Raw genomic sequence first — 6,432 nt, 5'->3', positions numbered from 1 at the left:
GGTAGGAATAAATTCCTTTTGTTTTGTGTAAGACCACTTACACCGTACCCCAATAGAGCTTCATTGTTATTATTGCTGTCATTCGTCTTATTATTTCTTCATTCTATTTTGTTATTTATTGTCACCCACCGTATCAAAGCGGTATTCTGTTGGGATGAATTGGATCTAAGTGCACATTTTGCAGGTTTGATAACCGAACGTAATTATGGGCTTAATAGTAATAATAGTAATAATAATAATAATAATAATAATAATAATAATAATAATAATAATAATAATAATAATAATAATAATAATAATAATAATAATAATAATGCTGAAAACTTAATTAGCGCTATAACTCCGAGACATCAGACTCTAAGCGCTCAAATTACAAAATACTTTGGCTGAAATATAGTCATACAGAAACAGAGAAAAAAACACACACTCTCATTATCGCTCTCTCTTATCTCTATCTCTCTCCCTACTCTCTCTCTCTCTCTCCCTCTCTATCTCTCTTTCTATCTATCTGCTTTTCTCTCATTTTCTCTTATTATCTCTCTCTCTCTCTCTCTCTCTCTTCCTCTCTCTCTCTCTCTCTCTTCCTCTCTCTCTCTCTCTCTCTCTCTCTCTCTCTCTCTCTCTCTCTTGATTTAACATTGTTGTAATGGAAAGTAGTTTACGTTGGTTTGAGAGTATTTCCATTACAACAATAGACCATAACAATTTGGGTTATCAGACATGCAAATAACTATGCGTCGGTTTGGATGATGAAAGTTGAATTAATGACCAAAAAAATGACCTGAAGTAAAAAATCTTACATTTCTGGAAATGAATAATTTAATTGACCGCCTCTGTCATTATTGGCCAGCAGGATGACAGTGGAATTCAGTGACTGCTGATCACCAACAAAAGGAAGAGCATCTAGTGGAACAGTGTGTTGTGACGACGGTACACGAATGCGGACAGGACTTTGCTCCTGATTGGGTCGATCGTCATAACAAAGTAATGTGAGAACCATAAGAGGCTGCTTGCTACCAAAATAAGGAGGAAAGGCGTAAAAATGGTTGAGGAAACAGATGGGAGTGGAGATCAAGATTGGAAATTTGAACGTTGAAAGTATGACAGGCAGATCAAGGTAAATCTCTGATGCTGTGGAAAGAAGAAAAATTTACATTCTCTGTGTACAAGAAACAGATTGATGGAGTTTTTAAAATACTTTATAGTGGAAAAGAGGCCACAAGACATTAAATGGGTATCATTCTGGACAAAAAAATTGCACAAAATGTTGTCCGAGTCCAAAGGGTCTCCGCCAGACTTATGTGGAGCAAGATCGTAGTCATTATGGAACAAATCACTCAGGCGAAGCTATTGTAAGATTTGCAACAGGGATGGACCTGGCAAAATACATATTATAGAGAGAAAGGTGAGTACAGAGTGACGTATTCAAGTGATATGAGAAAGACACAAGTGGATTACGTGTTGTGCTGGAGGATAAATTTGAGGGAAGTATCAGATTGTGACGGTTTGCCGGGAGAGAGAGAGTGGCAGCGCAACATAAGATTGTTATTGCGAAAGTGGCATTTGGAAAGAGGGAGATATCAGAGAAACAAGGTGAGGGAAAAACACGAGACATACAAAAATATGTATGAGCAATTAGAAAGTAAAGAAGGCCAGAAAAATAATTTCAGATAACGAAACAGAAGGATAAAAATCTATCTATCTATCTATCTATCTATCTATCTATCTATCTATCTATCTATCTATCTATATATCTATCTATCTATCTATCTATTTATCTATCTATTTATCTATCTATCTATCTATCTATCTATCTATCTATCTATCTATCTATCTATCTATCTATCTATCTATCTTTCTTTCTTTCTTTCTGTGTGTCTGCCTGCCTGCCTTCCTGCCTGTCTTTCTGTCTGTCTGTCTGTATGTCTGTCTGTCTGTCTATCTATTATGTTTACTATTATTATTATTATTATTATTATTATTATTATTATTATTATTATCATCATCATCATTATCATTATCTTGATCATCATCATCTTCCAGGCGAAAGACAAGCACTTTGCTATTATCTACATCCCAGTCATTATAGGAAGACACATAACTAAAGGATGGGCTGCCGATTTGTGTTAGATGGCTTTGTTTGTTTGTTTTTTTTTTTTTGTTTTTTTTTTAATGACATCTAGTAGGATTTTTTTTGGCCAGCTTTGCGCAGAACTGCTCTGTGATGATTATAATTAAAAATCGTAGCTGTTTGGAGATTGTTCTTGCAGCCTCTATTTTCTATAAATATTTCGTAACAGTTGGCATTTCTGATCTAGCCCAAAGTAAAAAAAAAAATTAATGGAAGATACAGCTGTGCATCTTGTTCACTCTCTCCTTTCCTCTCATTCTCTCATGATCTCTCTCTCTCTCTCTCTCTTCCCCTTACTCTCTCTCTTGTTCCCTCTCCCTATATATATATATATATATATATATATATATATATATATATATATATATATATATATATATATATATATTACATTGTAGTGAACGGCTGCAACGTTGAATATCTCTCTATGTTTCGAAAGTTTGCTCACACGCAGTGCTACGATATTTGGTATATGTTCAATGACGGAACGAGGGTGGTTGTTGGTTTTATTATTGTAGCTAATGATGTTATTTGTTTCCTGAACGGTTGGGATCAATTGGATTTTATGTCAAATCTGACGATGAAGAAGTAACTGTTTTTTTTTGGTTTGCGTTTATCTTGATTTTCAAATTGTTTTTATGAAACATTTTGAAGATTCGCTCTTGGTCGTTTATTGCTTAACATATAAAATGACGTCGCACTTCATGTAAGCTCTTTGCCGGTTTTTATTTATTTTATAAAAAGAAATTAAAACAGGTTTAAATCATAACCTTATAATTACTAAAATAAACCTGCATTACTTATAAACAAACACCATGTGAGAGATTCACACGTCTCATATCTATTGTAGCTGCTGAATAAATTATAATATGTTTTTGTGTTATTGTTGAATAAGCGGCAAGTTGGATGGCTTTTACAGTGTCAACCAATACTAGTTTAGTAATGGAAAGAGATTTATTACATACAAAGTCTTAACAGATGTATGCGAGTGTCTGGCCAAGTCCAAGTAATAAGAAGAAAACTGAGCAGTTAACTTGAAAGGTATAACATGAACATTTCTCCTGATGAGGGAATACATGGAGTTTGAAGCAACTAATACATATGAATCATCTTTGCTTTTGTGTGTGTATGTGTGTGCTTATAAAACCTTTATAGGTAATATTTTATTGTTGCTATTTTTTAGGTCACAATTCCTTCCCTAATTCATACAAATTTATCTGCTTGTATTTCACTCATTAAAAGAGCAGTTAAAGTAATAGATAATCACTGATGAGGCTAGATGAAAATCAAAACTCAATATAAACTGGGGATTTTGCGTGGTGAGAAATGGATAATGTCAATTGGACTATCTAAATATGAAGATCTTTTTTATTATTTCAATAGCGCTGTTTGTAACTATGATAGGTGTAGTACACTGGCAAAATAGATAATGTTCATATTGACCAGAGTTTTAAATAGAACAAGGTTTAGGCTAAATTATACTCTAAAATCCGTGTAAAGTCTATAGACTTTTACCTCCGCACTGGCAATGACGTCAAACAAGAAAGCGTATTTAAGATGCTGTAGGGCAACGCAGCGTGGGGTCTTTGTATCTGCTGTGGTGGAATGGCTGGAAACTTGCTCCAATGGAGAAGTATCCTCCTCATCTGACTCCCAATCAGGCGATCTCATCCCCTGGGCATATATATATATTATAATATATATATATATATATATATATATATATATATATATATATATATATATATATATTACGTTTACCACGGTTCACGGCCGGTGGCTAAAGACGGATTTTGACCCCAATACCGTGGGTGTTGTTGTTTTTTTGTTGTTTTTTTGTTGATTTATTTACTAACTTCGGTTTGTTCAAAAACAGAAATAAATAACTACCAAGTTTCATATAATTGGCTAAAGATTCAATGTTAAGTAACAAGTTTATCCTGACGTAATACCGTTTGGAGTCTGTTGGTTACACAATTGGAAGCCTCACAGGCGTCAAGTCTCAACAAGTCTTTTGTTCCTGTTGGCTTTGAACCCTTTGTAACAGGCTCTGAGAATGTTAGTGGACATTGCCCTAAATAAATTGGTTTATTTCTTAAGAATGCTTATTCCAGAAAAAAACAACCTGGCGTGGGAAATATCTGGCCGCTATCCTGAATGTTCCAGTCTTCCATTTGGTTGAGTGATCGGTACACACGATGAATAATACGGTTAAGACTTGGAGCAAACACTTTGAACACCGGTTAAGACTTGGAGCAAACACTTTGAACACCGGTTGATTGTAGATGTGCAGTTGTCCATGACCATGTAAAATGAGTACCTGGCCGTTAATAGCGTTGTCTTTGTCGGACAAAAAAAATGTACGCCATGTCATGTCTTGATCTAAATCTTACGTGTTGTTGTTGGTTGTAAAGTGCTTTGATCACGTTTGGTTGATATTTGCGCTGCATAAAAGCTCATTTTCAAAACCCCAATTTATCTGTTCCTGTCTATAAATGGAATTTGCAGCTCTTTCCTCATCCCAAAATAAAACCGATTTGAGAGGGTGTGTCATAATTTTGGACTGAGTAGTCAGTGTTTGATTTCGTGGAATTGTTTCATTTGATGAAAATGTCAAAATCAACGTTAAGATGACCCTCAAATGAATCATCATTGTCATTGCCTTTTTCACCCTGGATCAGGGTATAGGGCACAGACACACAGTTACCATCCTTCTCTGCCCTGAGCTAACTTTTTTTTAATGTCGTCCCATGCCTTATCACTTCTCTGTATATCAGATTCTTTAATTCTCCCCAGACTTGAGGTGTTTCTGTCCGGATTGTATCCAGTGGGTTTCGCTTACTCCAAGTATATGCAGTTTGTATCTTCTCATCTCAGTCACAACTCGAGAGCTTTTTCCTGCTTCATACATGGTGCGAACGATCATTACCGACCATTTTCGGATTTTCCCCAAAGTGTCAAAGCCATCCAACATAAAAAATGATTTTAAATAACCCAAATTCAAAAGGAATAAGTATCTACATCCTAGACAATAGTTTGTTCAGAAAAATAAGCTGTACAGCACAGCGTCAAGTTCTGATGACTAGAATTAATAAATGGCTTGAAATATTGTGATAAACAAAAAAAATCAGATTGAAATGCTGACAGTATGGTAACGAATGTGACGATTGTCCTATAGTTGGTAAGGAAAGGGTTAACGCTGGAAAACACGTATTTTGAATTTGGGAAATTTGGCAATAAAACTCATCCTCGCCCTTTAAATATAGATTGATTGAAATGACCCAACACTTGGCAAAAACTCTTAAACCTGGGACGTTTACGAAGACCTCGTGTCAATAGGATCCTAAGTTTGACCCCGTGACATTTTATTCCATGTTTTCATCTGTCACTTCTCCATATCCTATTTTTCTCGTCATTATTATTGATACAATAAGTGCCCCCTCCACATTTGTTTCTGAATTTTATTCAACCCAATATCTGGGCGATTCCATGTGTGTCCTGTATGTCTATACAATCGTCCTATGGCTGCAGTTTTCTAATCCATGGCTTTGTCTTGTTTATGATCCATGTCATTAGTCATGCATTTCAAACAACTCGTAAACAATCAATACTTTCTCAAAAACAAATTTATTTAGGTCACAATGCACTTCTGACAATTTTCCTATGGCTGCGGTTACCTGGTCCATGGCTCTAAAAAGATCGAAAAAGATATGAGAGAGAGAGAGAGAGAACGAGAGAGTGAGTGAGAGAGAGAGAGAGAGAGAGAGAGACTCTAGTTATCTAGTCCATGGTTCTATCCATGGTTTATTATTCAAATCATTAGCCATGCGTTCCAACCAAATCGTAAGCAATCAATTATTTTTTGTGAACAAAATTAGGTAGGCTTCAATGAACTTCAGACAATTTTTCTATGGCTGTGGTTACCTAGTCCATGGCTCTGAAGAGACAATGAGAGAGAGAGAGAGAGAGAGAGAGAGAGAGAGAGAGAGAGAGAGAGAGAGAGAGAGACTCAACCGGCAAATCGATAACTTAAAGCCCCCAAACGTCAAGAATGGACAAGGAGCACATATTGTATGATTCATTGTCCGCACTGCTATCACTATAATAAATAGTATAAAAGAAAAATATTAATAAAAAAAAGTAAAAGTGATGGTTGTATTATGGTGCTGGTTTGTTGCTGGTGATAGTAATTATGATGTGGTAGGTGGTAATTTAGGAATAGTGACCATGATGATGATGATGATGATGATGATGATGATGATGATGATGATGATGATGATGATGAAGACCAAGTGACTGAG

The sequence above is a fragment of the Berghia stephanieae genome, unplaced genomic scaffold, assembly GCF_034508935.2.
Source record: "Berghia stephanieae isolate SIO BIC M18660-M18661 unplaced genomic scaffold, UCSD_Bste_1.3 scaffold5, whole genome shotgun sequence".
In the NCBI taxonomy this organism is placed as follows: Eukaryota; Metazoa; Mollusca; class Gastropoda; order Nudibranchia; family Aeolidiidae; genus Berghia; species Berghia stephanieae.
This window is presented reverse-complemented; position numbering follows the sequence as displayed.